Source organism: Hemiscyllium ocellatum, chromosome 6 (assembly GCF_020745735.1).
Source record: "Hemiscyllium ocellatum isolate sHemOce1 chromosome 6, sHemOce1.pat.X.cur, whole genome shotgun sequence".
Classification (NCBI taxonomy): Eukaryota; Metazoa; Chordata; class Chondrichthyes; order Orectolobiformes; family Hemiscylliidae; genus Hemiscyllium; species Hemiscyllium ocellatum.
This window is the reverse complement of record NC_083406.1, coordinates 9,131,794-9,155,627: the sequence shown is the minus strand read 5'-3', so window position 1 is coordinate 9,155,627 and position 23,834 is coordinate 9,131,794.

Genomic DNA, 23,834 nt, shown 5'->3' with positions numbered 1-23,834 from the left:
TCCAAGGAGCAGGAAAATCGATGTTTCAGGCAAAAGCCCTTCATCAGGAATGTAAAGGTCTCCTGATGAAGAGCTTTTGCCCGAAACGCCAATTTTCCTGCTCCACGGATGCTGCCTGACCAGCTGCGCTTTTCCAGTACCACTCTAATCTAGACTACTGTATGAGATGTCTACCTTGACCAGGAGTCTTACGGTCTGGGCACGAATGTTCACTGTATCTGGAGTTAACAATGGAAAGGACAACATTGGTTTGGAGTCGATGGCTGTGAAGTATTTGATGTAATTAATATATGAAAGAGAGGAAGGTATAGACCAGTACTTAAAGGACAGTGAGTGTGACCTCAGTAACTGGGAAGTTATTAGAATGGGACAGGATATATTTGCGCTTGGAGAAACAGAGGCTAACCATGGATAGTCAGCATGGAAGGATGTGTGCGACAAATTTGATCAAATATTTTGAGGAGGTAACCAGATGTTGAGTATCACAATGCTGGTCCATTTTTTTAAAAAATGCTATTCTTTTTCTCAAGAATACTGTGTCTTTGGTTTTTCTCAGAGGGATCGGAAAACAGCCCAGGCTCTGAATCGGCTGAAGTGGTACAGAGATGAAAATGGTATTGGGAGGCCTTTTAGTTTATACGTAAACAGATGAGACTTGAGGTCAAAGCTTTTATGTTTTAGAAGTGACCTGTATAATGAAAAGGGACTGGTCAGTCCTGGAAACTGAATTGTGGTTTCCAGTCAGTTCAACAGTATTGTATGTAATCTGGAAACTTCTCTCTCTCTCCTTCTGCCTTTCTGATCTTGACATGTAAGCCTCTGTTTCATTTTTACTCTGTGTTTAAGGGGTTTGTTTATTGGGACAGTTGTATATTTTCAGAACAGCTTAATTAAGTCTAGTTTGGATAGATTGCATTGTTTGGGTATTCTATATCCTGTTCTTTGTGTTCCATTCTGTATTTTTGTGAATAAATTTTTGTCTGTTTTAAAACCTGATCATCACCCTCGCTAACTTACTCTGGGTAATTTTCACTGTACATGTACTAAAACAAATAGCAAAGTTACGGTCTGGGCTGCCTGTTTAAGAATGTTTTGAGTGGTCTGGCCTAGTCCATAACATGAGAGTAATGCAACTTATCTAGTCTACATGGATTTTAGCAAAGCTTTTGATAAAGTCCCTCATGGTAGACTGGCCAAGAAGGTTTGAATCCATGGAATCCAAAGCAAAGTAGCATGTCAAATCCAATTGATTGAGAGGTAAGGAAGCTGAGAGTGATGATAAAATGATTTTTCTGTGATTGGAAGTCTGTTTCCAGTGAGGTTCCGTGGGGCTTCATACTAGGGCCCTTGACTGCTGTTGTGTCCATTAATAATTTGGACTAAAATGTCGAATGTAAAATGTCCAAGAGGTTGGCAGCTGACTCACAAAATGGTAGGGTGTAAAATAGAGAGGAGGCTATTAATGAACAGGTCTGCTGGGCAAACCCAAGGCAAGTATAATTCATTCCAGAAAAATGGAAGGTAATGCAGTTGGAGAGGATTATTATGGCAAGGGATTATATAATGAATGTTCGGATCCTGGAAGATACTGAAGATCGGGGGACCTTGATGCACATATCTGCAGATCCCTTGGGTAACATTGGGATATTGCATGTGGTGTTGATCTTCACATTATAGTAGGGATATGATTGCACTAAAGAAGGTACAGCAAAGGTTGATCAGAATGCTGCCTGGCTGGAGGGTCTGACTGCCCCAGCCGATCCATTGTCTCAGCCTGCTCCTGCCCCACCGAACTCATCTCAGCGTACCTCGACACGGTCCTGTCCCCCTTAGTCCAAAAACTCCCCACCTACGTTCGGGACACCACCCACGCCCTCCACCTCCTCCATGATTTTCGCTTCCCCGGTCCCCAACGCCTTATCTTCACAATGGGCATCCCTGTACACCTCCATCCCCCATCACGAAGGACTCAAAGCCCTCCGCTTCTTCCTTTCCCGCTGTACCAACCAGTACCCTTCCACTGACACCCTCCTTCGACTGACTGAATTGGTCCTCACCCTGAACAACTTCTCTTTCCAATCCTCCCACTTCCTCCAAAATAAAGGAGTTGCCATGGGCACCCACATGGGCCCCAGCTATGCCTGTCTCTTTGTAGGATATGTGGAACAGTCCATCTTCCGCAACTACACTGGCACCACCCCCCACCTTTTCGTCCGCTACATCGATGACTGTATCGGCGCTGCCTCGTGCTCCCACGAGGAGGTTGAACAGTTCATCAACTTTACCAACACCTTCCATCCCGACCTCAAATTCACCTGGACTGTCTCAGACTCCTCCCTCCCCTTCCTAGACATTTCCATTTCTATCTCGGGCGACCGAATCAGCACAGACATCTACTATAAACCGACTGACTCCCACAGCTACCTGGACTACACCTCTTCCCACCCTGCCTCCTGTAAAAGCGCCATCCCATATTCCCAATTCCTTCGTCTCCGCCGCATCTGCTCCCAGGAGGACCAGTTCCAATACCGAACAACCCAGATGGCCTCATTCTTCAAAGACCGCAGATTCCCCCCGATGCCCTCCACCGCATCTCCTCCACTTCCCGCTCGTCCGCCCATGAGCCCCGCACCCCCCCCAACTGCCACCAGGACAGAACCCCACTGGTTCTCACCTACCATCCGCCGTCATTTCCGCCACCTCCAAACGGACCCCACCACCAGGGATATATTTCCCTCCCCTCCCCTATCAGCGTTCCGCAAAGACCACTCCCTTCGTGACTCCCTCGTCAGGTCCACACCCCCCACCAACCCAACCTCCACTCCCGGCACCTTCCCCTGCAACCGCAGGAAATGCAAAACTTGCGCCCACACCTCCTCCCTTACTTCTCTCCAAGGCCCCAAGGGATCCTTCCATATCTGCCACAAATTCACCTGCACCTCCACACACATCATCTATTGCATCCGCTGCACCCGATGTGGCCTCCTCTATATTGGGGAGACAGGCCGCCTACTTGCAGAACGCTTCAGGGAACACCTCTGGGACGCCCGGACCAAACAACCCAACCACCCCGTGGCTCAACACTTTAACTCTCCCTCCCACTCTACCGAGGACATGCAGGTCCTTGGACTCCTCCATCGCCAGAACATAACAACACGACAGTTGGAGGAAGAGCGCCTCATCTTCCGCCTGGGAACCCTCCAACCACAAGGGATGAACTCAGATTTCTCCAGTTTCCTCATTTCCCCTCCCCCCACATTGTCTCAGTCGATTTCTTCGAACTCAGCACCGCCCTCCTAACCTGCAATCTTCTTCCTGACCTCTCCGCCCTCACCCCACTCCAGCCTATCACCCTCACCTTGACCTCCTTCCACCTATCACATCTCCATCGCCCCTCCCCCAAGTCCCTCCTCCCTACCTTTTATCTTAGCCTGCTGAACACATTTTCCTCATTCCTGATGAAGGAATTCCCTGTTCCTTGGATGCTGCCTGACCTGCTGTGCTTTAACCAGCAACACATTTTCAGCTCTGATCTCCCAGCATCTGCAGACCTCACTTTTTACTCTACCTGTGGAAAGGTTGAACAGGCTGTGGTTGTTTTACCTAGAATAGTGAAGGTTGAGAGGGGACCCGGTAATGGAATATCAGATTATGAGGGGCATTGATAGGATGGAGAAGAAGGCTTCTATGAGTAGAGTAGTCGATGACTGGAGCATAGACTTCAGGTGAGCGGTAGAAGGCAAAGAGTGAAGTTCAGAAGAAATTGTGGGAGTCTACAACACACTGCTTGGAAGGGTAGTTGATCAAAAACTCTTGTCATATTTAAGAAGTATTAAGGTATTCACTGACATTGCCCTGACCTCCAGGCCCTTACTGCACCAGGAGTCTCACTGCTGCAGAAGCCTCCTTATCACTATTTCATGAACCTACTACTGAGCATCATTGACTGACACTTCCACAAAAAAGCAATTTCTGTAACATAATTTAAAATCAGATCAGTTTATTCACTTTGGAGGCAGAATATGACGGAAATTTTCCAGTATTTTGAGATGGCAGTAACTTATGACTGTTGATGTGTGATTACAATATGCAGGCACAAACAGTTAAGATATGAAATGGTAGAGCTGAGCTGAACTGGTCTGAGTAGAAAACTAGCTAAAAAATTATTGAAAATTAAATTTGTCCAGGTTATATAATGGATAGTTAATGGCAGTTTAACATCTGGGTAGCAAGTTGATAATCTATTTCACACTCCAAGGAGATTTAAAGCAGCAGAGATACTCAGGAATTCTGTTAAAATATATGCCCCAATTGAGCTCTGTTCTTCTTTGCAAAGTCTCAGGGAACTTTATTATCCATCAGAGCAACTGGGACAAATAGAATTGAGCCCAGAACCATCAGAAGGGAGAGAGCGCTATAAAATGGGCAAAGGTCACTAATTGCAAACTATACTGTATTTCACTGCTCTTTACAGGGATATCAAACTTCATATAGAACCAAGATTGGAGATTGGTCAGAACAAATGTACACCAATGTTGCCAAAAACGGTTCATTCTGAAGCACTCTTTTTTGAAAAGAAAATCAGTATTCTCATTGTAATTTTGTATTTGCAATGAGGATTTATCTTCCTTAGTCACTAATGACAGGGAACTATATGCTAAAAGTGCAATATTGCAAATGCTAGCAAGTGCTATTAACGACTTTACCATCATTTTAAGTGGTAAGAAATTGAACCTGGTGCAAACCAGAATTTCAGATATGTACCTACGTTGAGTATGACTGTCCACTCATATTATAAAGTTAGATTGGTGTCAATGTGATATATTTATAAAATCCAATTCTGTCCTCTCCTAGCTAGTGTGAGCAGATTTGAAATTGTATAAAACCAGAATTTCATTCTGTCTCTAAGAATTGTTGTTACCTGAATGAGATGTGATGATTTTATTGGAATTCAGCATTCAAATCAGCTTTCCCTAACAAGCAAACTGCACAGATGAACAGTTAACATTGTAATTAAAAGTGATAGATGAACAATGTCACAGGATGAAAATTACAGGCTTATTCCTCCATTATTACATTCCCATAGTAGCTGAATGCAAAACTGACAAGTTTTGATCTTGAAAATGAACAGCAGTATTTAAAAACCTATAAATAATGCAGCAATTTGATGCAATGCTGCACAAAAAGCAATTGTTAAAAAAAGGACCTTTCACAGGAGCTGTGGTTGAATCTTCAACTTTCCTTGACCTTAAATTAAATTGAAGAAAAATTTGGCTTGCGTACTAAATATTCTCATACAGGAAACGGAAGCTGGCTTAAGTACCTGCAATAATAGCAATCAGCACTCGAGATATTGAATTCTCCATAGGGTAGGTTCAATGTATTCTGTCAGCAACTGGTAAGTGTGAAACTTCCTGTCAGTAAACAGGGCTCTTTTGCTTGTTTGTTCTGTATGTAAGAAGGACCAAATAAACTCCAGACCTTTTTTTGTTGGGTATAACCGCGCATCTAATTTTTTAACTCTTGAGGCTGTGAATGTGGCCGCTGTGGCTTGAATCTTCTGGAAGTATGGAGGACCTCTTTTTCCAACTGAGGAAAAGAACTTGCTTTCAATCTGCAAGATTGCCTGTCATTTCCGTGTCTTTCGTTTCACTGCAGACCTCCTTTGACATCAGCTTTTATGTCTTTGCTCAAAAACTTGGCCTGGATTTTATTGTCCTTTTGGCCTCTGACCAATGTATCCCTCAAGGTTGATTCATAGGTCTGCACTATACCTGCAGTGACAACACTAATCACTCGAGGTAGTTTTTTGGTGGTACCGTGCTTGAACTTTGCTGAAGAGACACATTGTATTAAAGGGTTGTGTCTGGCACTCAGCAGGACTTTCACAAGAACACCAATGTAAAAGGTAAAAGCATTTCATATTGTCCTAGCTTTGTTTAAATTTAAAGCAGACAGGTTGAGTCTGCTTAGTCAGGACTGAACCAGAAAAGGCTGTCATGTAGTTAAGCTTGATCTCACCACATAAGGTGATGTTCGGTCAGATGACCATAGGCTTTAAGGAGTTTCTGAAAGAAAGTGAGCAAAGTCAAGGGGCAGAAATATTTTGAAAAGGCATTCTAAGGATAAGGACTTTGGCAATTGAAGCCTACAATGGTGGAGCAATTAAAATAGGGAATATCCAAGAGGTCAGAACAAAATCAGTGCAAAGCTCTCAAACAGCTGAGAGAAAGCCAGAGGTGAGACCATCAATGATTTAAAATTAAATCAGAGAATTTTAAAGGTAAGAAATGAATTAAAAGGTGACCCACTTCAGTCTGTGCCACTCTTTCTTTACTCAGTCTGAACTCAAACTTTTGATTACTGCAGTTTGCTAAAGTGTAACAATCTAGAAAATACTGTTATGGAAAGCCTGGAAGCAGAAATATACAGCAGGACATCCTTTGTCTCTCAGCAATCAGCTGCTGGATCTTTGTAGTGGCCTGAAGCCAGCAAACTACTTCAGAATGAAGGCATTGTGGCTGCTGCTAAAATAGCAGGATCCATTTACACGATGGTTTTGGTGTGACAACTGCATGTTAATGGAATGAGACCTTTTGGTTGTTCATGTATTTTCTTTTCAGACATGGATGCTGCAGCACTATGTTCACGTAATGGTACCCTGTGCTATTAAGAACTCTACTAACTTGAGAAAACCACTAGATGCTCCTCCTGCCTCCCTCATTTTAACATCACCCCTCCAGGTATAGAAAGCCTCCAACACCTTACAAACACAGTCATGGTAATCAAACCCTTTGTCCTTGAAGTCTGGCCAATCTCCAGAGCAAGATAGCTGGAAAATCAGCAAAAAAACACAGCTCCCGTGCCTGATAAAATCGGGCAATTTCGATCTCTCTGCTGGACATGTGATGGGTGTGAAAGTGTGCAATGAGACTGTCAGTAGATTGGGAAGTGGGAATAGGGTTGGCAAAAGCTATAATTGCCTTCTGTGCCCAATGAGCAGCACAATTATGGACATTACATATACCTTGAGATGTCTGTACACAAACCATTCAATCCCTTCCTGGAACTTTCTAATCACTCCAATATATATCCATTATTCTGATATAAATTGTCTACCTTTCAATTAAATCACCATCTCATACTTCATGTTAGGCATCTATTACTGTACATTTTTAATGTGTTTATTGAGATGTCATAAAACAAAAAGACTGGCCTTTATAATTAGAGCACAATAAAGGATTAAAATTTAAATTATGTTAAGCACATTAGTTTTTTAAATATTGCATTTGTGTGAATTTTGTAAAGAACCTTTAAGTAAATTAGTGGAACATTTTGACGTAATGGCAAACTCTCAGACAAGCTGCACATTTAATGAACAGCTTCACCACAGCGATTGCTATAAAGCTTCAGGTTACTAATCAGATCTTTTGGGACGTGGTTATTAAAGGCAATCAGAACGCTCAATGTTAAGTGCTGCCTCAGGCAACTACTTGGATTAGTAGTTCAACATCATTTTGATAAAACTAATTCATAAAAAGTTGTTCACGAACAATAAATTTCTGTCCCGGGAACAAATGTATGCAAACAGGATAAAATCATATTTCTGTTGCCTATTTTGGTGGGGCTCGTTAACGATATAGGGCCACGGAGATTAGATTTTCCTGTCCTTTTCTCATTATAATACCTTTGGGTTTTTTTACATCCACTTGAGAGAACAAACATTGGTTCAAAAAGGAGTTTAAGTTCTCTCTCAAAAGGTGCTTCTTCTGTCCGCACTCCTTCCAGAGTGGAGTCTCTGACTCATGAAAAAAAGTGCACTACCAATGAGTCACAGATGACATTGATAATTAATAAATCCACACCCTACACTAAAGGGGCTGTTGTCGTGCAGTGGTAGTGCCCCCTACCTGTGAGCCAGGTTCAAGTCCCACTTACTCCGACGTATATGATGACATCTTGGAACAGGTTGATAAGAAGTTAGGCACACCACACTGAGGAGGACCCTTGTCGCACAGTAGTGGTGTCCTGACCTTTGAGTCAGAAGGCCTGAGCTCAAGTACCAACCCCAGAGTTGTGTAATAACACAGCTGAACATGTTGATTAAAAATGTCCACTCTGTACTGTGTCTCTGAATATTCAGTAACATGCACTTACTTCTTGACTGCCATTCTGAAAGATACTTCTAGAATTCATTGCTTATCCATTCAATGGATGTAGCTATCAATGGCTGGTCTGGTACTTACTGCATCTCCCGAACTGTTCTGAGGAAGGTGTTTTAAACCATTGCTGTCTTGGGGAGTCGGAACACCAACAATGCTCTTAGGAAGGAAGTTCCAACTTAAGGTGGCTTGTAGTTGGTGTTACGTTTTTGTCCTTCTTGGCTGGCGAGATTGATGGATGTGGAAGGTGTTGAGAGAGAAGCTTGGTGAGGTGCTGCAGTACACCTTGGAGATGGTACACATTGCTGCCACTGTGCTTGGAGGTGGAAGAAGTGAATGTTTAAGGTGGAGGATTTGGTGCCAAACAAACTAGTCACTTTCTCTTTGATGGTGTCAAGCTTCTTGAATGTTGTTGAAGCTATACTCATCCAGATAAATGGATGTATTCCATCACACTCCTGACTTGTGCATGGTAAATAATGGAAAGGCATTTCTGTGACAAGAAATGAATTAACCACAGTAGAATTTCTAGCCTCTGACTCACTCTTTTAGCTACCTCTGCGTATAGAATCCCTCCAGTGTGGAAGCAGGTTATTTGGCCCATTGACTCCACAAAAATCCTCAAAAGAGCTGCCTACCTCAACCACCTACCCTATCCCTGCATTTCCCATAGCTAATTCACCGAGCCTGCACATCCCTGGATACTATGGGCAATTTTGCATAACTAATCTACCTAACTTGCACATCTTTGGACTGTGGGAAGAAACCAGAGCACCAGGAGAAAACCCACACAGACAATCACCCAAGGGGGGAATTGAACCTAGGTGCTTAGCACTGTGAGGCAGTAATGCTAACCACTGAGACACAATGCCACCCCTGGACTATGATTAGTCCAGTTTCATTTTTGGTCAATGTTAACATCCAGAATGTTCATAATGGATGATTCAGCATTGTTAATGCCATTGAAAGACAAGGGACAACCGTTAGATTATCTTTCTTTTTTAAAATCTGATTGAAGATTTGTAGCTCGGGTATCCGTTGTTGTGGTTCTGCTCGCCGAGCAGAATACCCAGCATGAGCCAAACTAACGTAGTTTACAAAATACCATGCAAGGACTGCACAAAACACTATATAGGACAAACAGGAAGACAGCTAACAATCCACATCCATGAACATCAGCTAGCCACAAAACGACACGACCAGCTATCTCTAGTAGCCATACACTCAGACAACCAGCAACATGAATTTGACTGGGAAAACACCACTATCATAGGACAAGCCAGACAGAGAACAGCCAGAGAATTCCTAGAAGCATGGCATTCATCCCCAAACTCCATCAACAGACACATTGACCTGGACACCATATACAAACCACTACAGCTGAAACTGACACCCGGAAACGGCAAGAACATCCATCAACAGACACATCGACCTGGACCCCACATACAAATCACTGCAGCTGAAACTGACACCCGGAAGCGGCAAGAACAAACCAATATAAATACCGGAAGAAACATCAAAGCAGCGCTTCACACGAGGCTCCAACAGCACTGATGATGTTCCCTAGCCAGGGAACGAAACGTTTGCAGCAAAAACTTCCAGCTCGGCGAGCAGAACCATATCTTTCTTTTTGGATATAGTCAGTGTTTGGCATTGTGTGGCATGAATGTTACTTGCTACTTATCAGCCCAAGGCTGAAGGTTGTTCACATCAAACTCAGGCTGCTTCAGTATCTGAGGAGTCACAAATGGTAGCAACCATCAGCAAACAACTGCACTTCTGACCTTATGATACAGGGAAGATAATGGATGAAGCAGCTGAAGATGGTTGTACCTAGGACGCTAACTTGAGAAGCTCCTGCAGTGATATACTGGAGTTAAGGTAATTGACCTCCCAACAACCACAGCCATCTCCCTTTGTGCTCAGTACAATTTCAACCAATAAAGATTTTCCCCGATCCTTTGACTCCAAGTTTGTCCAGGCCTGTTTGATACCAGTATCAAATTAGTGCTGCCTCGCAGTCAAGAGTAGTCACTATCACACCACTTCTGGATTTCAACTCTTTGATCATTGTTTGGATCAATGCAGCAATGTGGTCAGGAGCCAAGTGGCTATGACTGGAATCAGTCTGAGTGTCAGTGAACAGGTTAATCATTCATAAGAGCCACCTGATAACACTATCTGATAACACAATTTCCATCACTTTGCTGGTGACCAAGAGTGAAATGCTAAGGTAGTAATTTAGTGATTTGGATTTGTCCTTTTTTCTTGTATCTAGGACATACCTGAGCAAATTTCCACATTTAAAAGGTTGATACAAACATTGCAGTGTACTGGATCAGTGGTTAATTCTGGAGTAAAGGTTTTACATGTTATTGGCAGGATGTTGTCAGAGCCGAGAGACTTAGCAATACCCAATACATTCAGCCACTTCTTAAAATCATTTGGAGTGAATCAAATTGATCACTGGTATCGGTGATTTTAGGACCTCAGGAAGAAATGGATGATGCACATCACATTTCTGGCTGAAAATGGGTACAAATGCTTTTGCATTGTCTTATGCACTGTGTGCTGGGCAACCCAGGGCTGATAAATGGCACGTAATATGCATGCCTCACAAGTGCCAAGCACAGACTGTGCCCAACAACAGAGAATCTAACCACTGTCCCATGATTTTTAATGTCATTGTTGAAGATACTGGTAATCGTGGAGCACAGACCTCCTGTTCAATTGTTCACCAGCATTCATGACTTGATGCAATAGGATCACAGATCTGAGTTGTGGAATTGCTTAGTTCTGTCCATCACTTGCTGCTTCTGCCATTTGACATGCAAATAGTTCTGTTTTGTAGCTTCACCAGGTTGACACCTTATTGTTGGATATGTCTGGTTCCTTACATGCCCTGTTGCAATCTGCTTTGAATCAAGTTTGACTACTGGTTTGATGGTAATGGTAGAATGGGGGATGTACTGGGACAGATTGTAGTTCAATAGAATTCTGCTGCTGCTGCTGCTGACGTGGCCACAGCGCCTCATATCCAAAATCAGCTAAATGAAGTAAATTACTCACAGGTCTTGAATAGGTTTTAAAATATTATACAAGCTGGAACAATGCCAGTGCATATATTGGCCACTCCCTGTTGCTTCCTTTTAGTATATCTCTCTCTATATATCTTTCACTTATAATGGCCCCTCTGAAATTAAAATTACATCTTTTTCTCGACCTTAAATAAGCTAATGCTGATTGAGAGCCAACGCAATCAGGACTGAAATAGTATACGACATCCTACACATTGAAATGCGTTGTTCAACCAATTCTTAACTTAACACTCAACTTACTTGATGCCATTACAAATATTGTGATATATGGATACAATTAGCACAGAGTGTTTTGGATCTTATGAACAAACAACTTTGAAAATAGCTAGAACCACAAGAAAGTGAACAGCACTGAAGGAGGAGAAGTTATTTGGTCTACCAGAAATGCTGCTTCCACAAACTGTGTGCAGTCCCTTTGTTTTGGACTCTAACCAACCGATTGAATTATTCGAGAAAAACGTACAGAGGAAGTTTCCCTTTGTCTACTCAAGTGAATTGAACAAAAATTGTTCCCTATCTCTGTAACCTCTTTTGGGCTTACAATCCTCTTTACGCTGTACTCAGACACCCAATATCTGTAGAGAATGTGGTGCTGGAAAAGCACAGCAGATCAGGCAGCATCCGAGGAGCAGGAAAATTGACATTTCGGGCAAAAGCTAATTCCTGATGAAGGGTTTTTGCCTGAAATGTCAATTTTCCTGCTCCGCAGATGTTGCCTGACCTGCTGTACTTTTCCAGCACTATACTCTCAACTCTAATCTCCAGCATCTGCAGTACTCCCAGTAACAGTACCCCTCCACAGGGGATGGCACAGTAGCTCACACTGTGGCCCACAGTGTTAGGCACCCAGGTTCGATTCCACCCTACGGTGAATTGTCTGTGTGGTGTTTGCACATTCTCCCCGTGTCTGCGTGGGGTTCCTCTAGGTGCTCTGGTTTTCTCCCATGGTCCAAAGATGTGCAGGTTAGCTAGATTGGCCATTTTAAATTGCCCATAGTCTCCAGGGTTGAGCAGGCTGGGTTGACTAATTATGAGAAATGCAGAAATAGGGTTGGTGAAGTGGGGTGTGGGTCTGGCTGGGATGTTTCTTGGAGGGTATATGTGGACCCGATGGGCCAAATGGCCTGCTGCCGCACTGTAGGGATCCCTTGATTCCAATTCTGGCTGCAGTATCCTCAATTGTAATTGCTCCACCATTGCATTTGTGGCATGAGTTGCCTGGCTCTTCAATTCACAACCTGTAACTAGTGACAAACTTTGTAATGAATAATACCTTGTTCACATCAAAGTGACTGTTCTCATAAGAGCAGGAGTGGTTTTCCTCCAGTACAGCATAGCAAGCAGGTTCTTTAGTTTTCTCCACTGTAAGTGGATGCAGTGTAGAGCAGGCATTGCTTTTCAATAGGGCCGTATAGATTGGACATCACACGGTGAGCAGGAGTGTCTCATCTTCAGACTCAGCTTGAAGTAGCTTGCTCATACTGCAGACTCAGCAGAAGGGAAGAGCTGAAAATTTAAGAATTCTACAGAAAACAAATCTCTCATGGCAATCCTCGACAAGGAAGAATATTCTGGTCAACGATAAAAGCGTTGTAAGTTTGGTACGATACACACTGCAACAGAAAACATACCCACCTTTGGTGGAGGAGGAGAATTAGCAATTCCAAAATAGATACGGACTACATTGTGAGTTGGTGGGAAATTTCAGCTGGGGAGTGAATAAACATTGGGCGGCTGTGAATGAAGGTTGAAAGTCTCGGTAGGCAACAGGAACTCAGATCGAGTGTGGCTGCCATAATGTGGGGGTATAAGAGGCTCAGCCCCAGCAGTAGAATTAAAGAACTAGAAAAGAAACTCTAATGCAAGGTCGCAGACTCGTGGACATTGCTAATCCATTAAAATTAAAACAATAACCTTGAAAGGTTAAAAGCCTAAGTAGAAGGGGCGGCACGGTGGCACAGTGGTTAGCACTGCTGCCTCACAGCGCCTGAGACCAGCGTTCAATTCCCGACTCAGGCGACTGACTGTGTGGAGTTTGCACGTTCTCCCCGTGTCTGCGTGGGTTTCCTCCGGGTGCTCCGGTTTCCTCCCACAGTCCAAAGATGTGCGGGTCAGGTGAATTGGCCATGCTAAATTGCCCGTAGTGTTAGGTAAGGGGTAAATGTAGGGGTATGGGTGGGTTGCGCTTCGGCGGGTCGGTGTGGACTTGTTGGGCCGAAGGGCCTGTTTCCACACTGTAAGTAATCTAATCTAATCTATAAAGTAATCTAATCTAATCTAGAACTGGCCTTAACAAAGAAAAAGAACTTGGGAAAATTCATTGAGATCGCAGAAACACTACAAATTCTTCACAAGAGCTGGGGTAAAGGCAGGAATGATTTATTTAAAGTGCAAGGAGTGAAAATGATCCAATGAAACTGTGAAGGAATCAGAATTCATATTGTAAAGCCATGATTAGTTGAAGTCATATGTTAAAGTGGAGATAATTTATTAATGCCTCTGAAAATGGGAGTCATTGAGTAAAATCTTGAAAGCAATCATTTATTAAAGACAGTGAGCAACAATATTGACAGAGTGAGGATGCTGAGAAGGTGGAAATCATCTGACTTTACGGTGAACAGTGTGAATCTTCCATTCCTGTCGTGAGAAAGAAGGAATCATCCATTTTAGTTGCAAAACGTAAATAACAATCCAATACAGCAGTAATAAACCAAAGAAATACTAGCACTGTTAAAAAAATACATGGTATCAGAAATAACATTGCCAGGGAGGTTTATTTTCAAAGATGGGTGAAATGCTTCTGTATCCTTCCTTACGTTGTGCCTTAAACCCTACTCCTTCAATCAAACTGCTGGCCATATGCCCTAATACCTCTTTATGTAGCCCAGTGTCGAATATTGTCTGATTACAGTTCTGAAAAGCATGTCGGAATATTTTCACTATGTAATTGCTGTGACAGTGAAACAATACTCTTTTTATTGGCATTACACTCTGAAACAGTAACTTCTGGGTTCTGCGCATATGGTGTTAAACATGGAAATATTGCAGTCAGTAATTCTATGCTTCTTCATCGTATTAAGGAGCAGATCAAATCCCCTCAAAATATCGTAAGAAAATAGCCGAGATCCAAACATTTTTTTTACTTCTAAAGGCAAGTTGAAGGCGTTGTGTTCTAGATGCAATTCAATTGGTCAAAGTACCAGGTTTAAAGCAAAACACACTTTATTAAGAACTGCAGATGTGTTATTTTGATGTCAGTAGACAGGAAAATGTCAGAAACTGTTGCAAATGATACAACTGAATACTTAACAAATGATGATCAAACTGGGCAGAGTCAATCAACAGATGATTCACATATCAGCAGGATGTTACAAGTGAGGTAGCGCTGTTCATTAGAAACTGATAGATTTCTGGAGACCAATGACATAAAAGTGATGTACGTGGTTGGCTGAGGCAGTGACCTGATGGAAGTATACAAATTCATGAGAGAGATAATCAATCTTTTGCCCAGGGTGGAAGTGTCAAATATAAAGGGGCATAGTTTTAAGGTGGGGGAGGGGAGGTTAAAGGAGCTGTGTGAGCAACGTTTTATTTTACACAGAGTTGTAGATACCTGGACCGTGCTGCCGGGAAGAGGTGATTAAAAGAAAGTGCATCAGCAGAAGTTGAAGAGGCTTTCAGACAGACACATGAACAGTCAGGGAATAAAGTGATATAGACCATGTGTAGGCAGATGGGATTAGTTTAGAATAGCATCATATTCAACACAGATAGGGTGGGCTGAAGGGCCTGTACCTATGCTGAACTGTTTTCTATAACATCAATATAAGATAGCGTAGGAATGTGGCATTGAGGTACATGATCACCCATGATCTAATTGAATTAACTATCCTGACTCTCTGTCTTGTATTAGTTAGCCAATCCTTTATGCCTATTAATATAGTACCCCAAACACCCAGAGAATTTGAGTTAAATGGGCTATGAAGGGTTTATGCCCGAAATGTCGATTCTCCTGCTCCTCGGATGCTGCCTGACCTACTGTGCTTCTCCAGCAACACACTCTCGACTGTGATCTCCAGCATCTGCAGTCCTCACTTTCTCCTATTTCAGGGTGGCAACTTGTAATTAGTGGTGTGCTACAGGGAATAGTGCTGGGCCCATTATAATTTACAATATATATGAATGATTTGGATGACAGAAGGGAGTATGCTATCATCAAGTTTGCAGATGACACAAAAAAAGGTCAGAAGGCAAGTAGTGAGAATGACATGAGGAATCCATGGGGACGTGGACAGTTTAGGTGCATGGAGAGACAAAATAAAACTTGTCAGATGGAATGTAAAGTGGAAAATGTAAGGTTATGCACTTTGGCAGAAAGAACAGAAGCGCTGAATGTTATTTAAATGGGGTAAGACTGCAGAAAGCTGCAGCCCAGAGGAATAAAATAAAAACTAGCATACTAGTTCACATGTAATAGGAAAAGCAAATGGAATGTAAGCCTTTATTTCAAAGGGAATGAAGTATAAAAGTAGGGAAGGTTTACTAAAACCTAATGAGCCACTGGTTGGATCACAGCTGGAATAGCGTGAACAATTCTGGAGCATTTCTAAAGAAAAATGTACTGCTATCAGAGCCTGTCCAGGGAAGGATGGAGGTCTATGATCATGTATGATCTAATTGAATTAATTATTCCAATTACCTCGTTTGATTGATCTCAGAAATTCTCTCCTGCAGGGTGCTGTCCAAGTTGAATTACAAGCACATTGAAGGTTGAAATATAAAATTTTTAATCAGTAAGGGAATCAAGGTTTATAGGTAAAAGGCAGAAAAGTGGAGATGAGGATTATCAGACAAGTGATGATCTCACTGAATGACAGAGCAAACTCAATGGGCAGTATGACCTACTCCTCCTCTTGTATGTTATATTTTTCAGTTCTTCTTTGACAAGCTGAATAGCCTATTTCTTGTTCCAGTCTTACTCCGGCCCCCACCCACAACTCTTTCTCTGTTAAAGTGATTACTATCATCGGTGTTGCTTCCCTCCCTCATCCAGCTTTGGAAAAATTCAATTTCCTATCCAATTTGCACCCCCTCTACACCCCTGCCTCACATTTACTTGGTTCATCTCTGACTTCTCCCTTTCCTTCCTTGACATCTTTGTTTTCATTTCTGGGGATAGACTGACCAGTAATATCCACAATAAATCCACTGACTCCCACAGCTACCTGGACAAGACATCCTCATGCCTCATTTCCTGTAAAGACTCCATTCCATTCTCCCAGTTCCTCTGTCTGCATCGCATATGTTCCAATGAGGCCAAATTTGACAAGGGAGCCTCCGAAATGTCCACATTATTCCTTAAACGAGGATTCCCCAGCTCTGTGGTGAGTGGGCCCTCAACTGGGTCCAAACCATCTCCCAAATTTTCACCCTCACCATCTCTCTTCCCTCCCACAACAGCAATAGGGTTATCAAACATCCCACCAGCATCCACAGCCAGAAAATCATCAGTCGCCATTTCCACCACCTCCAGTAAGATGCCACCACCAGACACACATTCCCCTTCCTTCCTTGTCTGGCTTCCGCAGGGACTGTTCCCTCCAGGACACCCTGGTCCACTCTTCCTTCATTCCCAACACTCCCCCATAGCTCCAGGCATCTTCTCTACAACTGCCGAAGGTGTAACACCTGCCCATTTCCCTCCTCCCTCCTCAGTATCCAAGGACCCAAGCATACCTTCCGGGTGAAGCAGCACTTTAACTGCACCGCCCCACAATCTAGTCTACTGCATTCGCTGCTCACAATGTGGTCTCCTCTACATCGGGGAAACAAAGTGTTGACTAGGTGGCCACTTCGCAGAACACCTACGTTCTGCCCACAAGAGACCCTGAGCTTCCTGTTGCCTGCCACTTTAACACATTACCCTGTTCCCTGGCCAACACCCCTGTCTCAGGCTTACTGCAGTGTTCCAGTGAAGCTCAGTGCAAAGTGAAAGAACTTCATGTTCCAAATGGAGTCTCTACAGCCCTCTAGAATCAATACTGAGTTCAGTAATTTTAGGACCTGAAATCCCCAATGTCCTAGCCCCCTACCACACACACCAGGCCTTGGTATCACATAGTATGCCATTACAAACTAGTATGCCATTACAAAGTTAGCCACGAATGGTCTCCGTTAACAGCTATTCACCCTTCCCACCCAGATTGTTATTGACTCCTTTCTCTGTCCAACTATTCTTTTTTCTCTTTGGACTCTACCTGTATCTATTGTTAACTCCTTACTCCCTACCTTATCTTCTGCATATAAACAGACATTTTCCAAGCTACCATCCATTCTGAAGAAGTGTCATTGGACCTGAAATGTTAATTCTGATTTTTCTCCACAGTTGCTGCTAGACCTGCTGAGCTTTTCCAGCAATTTCTGTTTTTGAGCATATTTCTGTTCTTTTGTTCCTTTTGCCCATTCATTGCACTGTGAAGCAGAAATGAACTTGATAGTAGATGTGTAAATAAGGCCTGAAAATACTATTCATTCATTAAATGGCATTTAGTAAGTGGAAAGTAAAGTGTCAACTAGTCAGTTCTTCTGAGGAGCATGGTGCCGGAAAAACACAGCCATCAGGAATAGCTCATGCATGGCATGTCGATCCCCCTGCTCCTCGGATACTGCCTGAACTGCTGTGTTTTCCCAGCACTACACTCTTCAACTCTGATCTCCAGCATCTGCAGTGCCCACTTTCTTCTGAGGAATCATAGCAGATACTCTAAGCCCTTGAAACCTCTTAATCTTGGACAATTAAACACTGAGCCATTTACAGCATAGATCATAAAACCAAAGCTGTCAAATAAGCAATATTTTCTCTGGGGTTCAGGTGTTTCAACAGTCTAATTCATTTCTGGGATCGCAGCAAAGAATTCAGACCTTTAAAGAAATGTGTGAGCCTGGATCAAATAATGCCATTCATTGGCCAAGATCTTGCTTTGGAAATAATGCTGATGCACATCAAATACAAAATAAAGAAGGCAGGATCAGAGATTAAAAGCTCTTTCATAAACTGTGCAAATATAGCATCTATACATCTGCCTCTTCATTCTAAAGTATTGAGCAGTAGGATGTTTCGAGACTGTATTTAAGATATCATAAGGTGCCATGAGGAACGGTGCTGGGTCCACTTCTTTTTGTCATTTACATAAATGATTTGGATGTGAGCATAAGAGGTACAGTTAGTAAGTTTGCAGTTGACACCAAAACTGGAAGTGTAGTGGACAGTGAAGAAGATTACCTTAAATTAAAACAGGACCTTGATAAGATGGGCCAATGGGCTGAGAAGTGGCAGATGGAGTATAATTCAGATAAATGCGAGGTGCTGCATTTTAGGAAAGCAAATCTTAGCAGGACTTATACACTTCGTGATAGGGTCTTGGGAGGTGTTGCTGAACAAAGAGACCTTGGAGTGCAGGTTCATAGCTTCTTGAAAGTGAAGTCGCAGGTTGATAGGATAGTGAAGAAGGCGTTTTGTATGCTTTCTTTTATTGGTCAGAGTATTGAGTAGAGGAGTTGGGAAGTCATGTTACATCTGTACAGGACCTTGGTTCGGCCACTGTTGGGATATTGTGTGCAATTCTGGTCTCCTTCCTATCAGAAAGATGTTGTGAAATGTGAAAGGGTTCAGAAAAGATTTACAAGGATGTTGCCAGGGTTGGAGGATTTGAGCTATAGGGAGAGGCTGAACAGGCTGGGGCTGTTTTCCCTGGAGTGTTGGAGGCTGAGGGGTGACCTTATAGAGATTTATATAATCATGAGGGGCATAGAAAGGATAAATAGACAAGGTCTTTTCCCTGGGGTGGGGTGAGTCCAGAACTAGAGGGCATAGTTTTAGGGTGAGGGGGAAAAATACAAAAGGGACCTAAGGGACAATGTTTTCAGTCAGAGGGTGGTGTGTGTGTGTGGAATGAGCTGTCAGAGGAAGTGGTGGTGACTTCTACAATTGCAACATTTAAAAGGCATCTGGATGGGTATGTGAATAGGTAGGGTTTGGAGGGATATGGGCCGGGTGCTGGCAAATGGAACTAGATTCAGTTACAAAATCTGGTCAGCAAGGATAAGTTGGACCTAAGGGTCTGTTTCTGCTCTGTACATCTCTATGACTATATGACTCTAAGAAGGGCCGGTTTAAAATATTGCAATATGAAATGGTCCTCTCAGCGTGACATATGTTTAGTCAATGGCACCCTGCAGTCTGGGGAAGCCAACAATATTGCTGCAACCTCCTGACCACTCTGCAGCCCTGATTTATTCACAAGAAAACACAATGAACTGATGTGATATGGCACAAATGACACTGGTCACATGATGATTGGGAAATCCCACACAAGTCGCCTTTGGATCCCTGGAAGCAGCCAGTTACCTAAACATTCAGAGTGACTGTCACCTTGATGGCCACTGCAATAGCATGGTCACCCATTCCCTCAGGTTACAGGTCCCCATCCAGCAGCTGACATTGTTCAGCTCTCCCATCAGCAAACAAAACAGATTTACAAGGTTGTTGCCAGGGTTGGATGGTTTGAGTTATAGGGTGAGGCTGAATAGGCTGGGGCTGTGTTCCCTGGTGGGCTGGAGGCTGAGGGGTGACCTCATGGAGGTTTATAAAGTCCTGAGGGGTATGGATAGGGTGAATAGACAAGTTTTTTTTTCCCCTGGGGTGGGGGAGTCCAGAACTAGAAAGAATAGGTTTAGGGTGAGAAGGGATTTTTTAAAAATTAGAAACCTTGCAGTGTGGAAACAGGCCCTTCAGCCCAAGTCCACATTGACACGCCGAAGCATAACCCACCCAGACCCATTCCCCTACCTTATATTTACCCCTGACTAATGCACTTAACCTACACATCCCAGAACACTATGGGCAATTCACATAACCTGCACATCTTTGGACTAAGGGAGGAAACCCATGCAGACTTGGGGAGAATGTGCAAACTCTGCACAGACAGTCACCCAAGGCTGGGATCAAACCCAGGTCCCTGGCACTGTGAGGCTAACCATTGAACCACCATGCCTAAGGGGCAAATTTTTCAGGCAGAGAATGGTGCATGCATGGAATGAACTGTCAGAGGAAGTGGTGGAGGCTGGTAAAAGGCATCTGGATGGGTATATGAACGGGAAGGGTTTAGAGGGATATAGGCCAAATGGTAGCAAGTGGGATTAGATTAATTTAGGATAGCAGATCCGCATGGATGGGTTGGACCGAAGAGTCTGTTTCCATAAAGAACATCTCTATGACTCTCTGACTTGAACTAAATATCGCACATGATAAGCAAAAATATCCAAAGGCACACAGGAGAAGTAACACAACAACGTTCGTCCCTGCTTGCATTTCATAACGAGTCTGAAGTCCTCATGGGCAGTAATATATATAATGCAGAGTGTATTCTGAAACCGATGAGGATTTGGTGATTGAATCAATTACACAGAACTACAGAAGACTAGCTGGTCTAACTAGACTATGTTATGTACTCTACTGGCCTCCTCTACTTAAATTCAATTTAGATATAAAACAACTCTGCATTTTCTTTTTAAAAATGGTAAGTAAACCTCCCAGTGATTATTCAACATGAGCTGAAATTTTCCCCAGTCCCCGCTAGGAAACAAAACAAGGAGCAAAGTTGCAAAATAGCACAATGGGTTAGCTATCTTGTGGTGGGTACCCAATTACTGAGTCAACTGGAGGGATGTTATTGATGCACCCTGGATCCTTCCAAAACTAAATGCCATTCCTCACCCCCGAATCCCCCCAACACTTTGGTAACTCCCCAGCATATTAGTTTGGAGGCCACCACCATTTCCTCACCCTCACCTCAGCATGGACGCATTGCAGTGTGACTGCTACAAACATGGCTGTGTTATCCTGAGGAGGTGGAGAACACTGAAGCAACCTTGCAGTAGCCTGCCTGTTAAAGCAATGCCCACTTCTCAAAGTGATGTTACAGGCTGGCCATCAATGCTAGCCCTCAGACTGTGCCTTCCATTTCCTTGGTTCATGCATAATCCTTGGAAAAGCACTGCAGGTCAGGCAGCATCCAAGGAGCAGGAGAATCGACATTTCGGGCATGAGCCCATCTTCAGGAAGGCTCATGCCCGAAACATCGATTCTCCTGCTCCTTGGATGCTGCCTGACCTGCTGCGCTTTTCCAGCAACACATTTTCAACTCTGATCTCCAGCATCTGCAGTCCTCACTTTCTCCATGCATAATCCTTAATTGGGCACGGCTCTGGGAGATAGCTTCTTAACTGGTCTTCTGCAAGAACATGACTGATGCTCTACCCTAGCAACTTCTGGGTTCCCAATGCAGGCAGATGTCGGGATTGTGAGCCAACTGTAAAAAAAAATCAGCTGAAAAAGTGTGAGACTACACTATTTTAAAACAACACAGATGTTATTAATAAAACATAGTGCAAGAAGTATGTAAGTACATATGATATGTGCACAGTAAGTTACCACTTTATAGAAAACACTGAATAGATCATACATAAAACATTTAAGAATTCATTGTGAATATTACATAGGAAATTTAATCCCCCATATGTGATGCAGCCTGTGGATTATGTTTAAATTCACAGGTTATTACAACAGGTGTGAGATTTATTATGATGACTTAGAAAGTAATATTTAGAACCCTCTTCTTTCTCAGTCTCACATATATCTAGGTGTACAGAAGGCAATGCTTTTCAATATCCAGGTACCCAGATTGACTACAGAGCATCCACTGGGCTCCATTTCAATTTGAGACTTCCTCTTTATACACCTGGTTACATTTAAAGATCTAATTCAGATGTTACATAAACTTTTGATTTAATGATTCAAATGCAAACAGAAGGGGGAGAAAACTTTAAAACATGTTTTGCAGGTTTATTAGTTAAATTAAATTGTTAGGTTCTGTTCGACATCATATTTTCATTTACAGACAGTCAATTGCACTTTTAAAAAAATGTAGACTTCAAAAGTTAATAAGAAATCGGGGTCAGCAGAAGCTTTAAATGACTTGAACTTGGATTTTCATTGCACAGTTTCACTTCCTGTCCTTCCTGGTTTTGCATGTCTCAACAGATGCAGTTAACCTCCAGATTCCTGGCTGATGAGAAAAGACTGTACGATGAAAATCTAGTTTTACCCTTGACTTCGAGCTGAGGCTTAATCTGATAACGGAACTCTATAATTGCAGAAATTGCTCAGAATAAGGCCACAATTATAACCACAGGATGACAATTTGATTTCCTTCGACCAAACCGATTTTCGTATTTCTTCAACAGCCTGTTGTTGTATTAAAATTCTATGCTTTAATATTAGATATGTGTTTGTTGAATTTCATATCAAGCATTTCAGAACTTTTTGTCCATCCACTCATGCAGTCTGTGGTTTATGTTCATATTGGTCAGTTATTATAACAGCTGTGATATTTTAATTGATGACTTCTACTCCACTAAATAACATGGATAGTAACATTCGCTGATGACACCACCACAGTCAGTCGAATCTCAGATGGCGATGAAACGGACTACAGATGGGACGCATTAACAGCAGAGAGGTGGAACGAGTGGAGAGTGTCAAGCTCCTGGGAGTAGTCATCCACAACAAGCTTTCTTGGACTCTTCATGTGGACACTCTGGTTACAAAGGCCCAACAACGTCTCTTCTTCCTCAGGTAGCTGAGGAAATTTAGCATGATGGCGAATATCCTTGCCGACTTTTATAGGTGCGCTATCGAGAACATTCTGTCTGGATGTATCACTACCTGGTATGACAACTGTACCATTCAAAATTGGAGATGGTGACAGAGACTGGTGAACTCATTCCTTCCCCACCTCTCCAAACCCCATTCTCCATCATCAGCATAAGCACCAATTTTCCCAGCCACTTTTCAGTTCTACTGAAAGTTTAATAACTAAGGTCATCAAGGGTTACAGGGAGAAAGCAGGACAATGGGATCGAGAAACCTGTCAGCCATGATCGAATGATGGAGCAGACTCAATGGGCTGAATGGCCTAATGTGGTCTTCTGATCACTAGTCTCAAAACATTAATTCTATGTTCTCTCCACAGATGCAGCCAGGCCTGCTGAACTTCCCCAGCACTTTGTTTTTATTCTAGATCTCCAGCACTCAAATTTCTTTGTCCGATTTCAGAATCCCTTTCTTTGTCAGGCTTCACACATATGTAAATTCATGCAGGGAAGCTGAGCTAGGGAGAAACAATGGAGGCCTTCAAAGATTAAACTGACTGGGGGAACAAAACACTTAAATACCGCACTTGATTGCAGGCAAAGGAGTGATTATCCAGCAATAATGAGTCAAAAACACAAACGCATAAAAGCAGCAAAATATATTTTCATGTATAATGAGATTTATCTGCTTGAAATATACTTCCATCATAGTTTGATTTGGCTCCAAGATTCAAAGTTCAACTGCAATTTTGATTTCTTTCTGCCAGTTCTGCTATAGTTATAAAAGACAAAGACCTGATATTTTATGAGTAACTTTATATTTCAGTCTCTGGTTGCAGCACACCCCTTTCTAATTTATTAC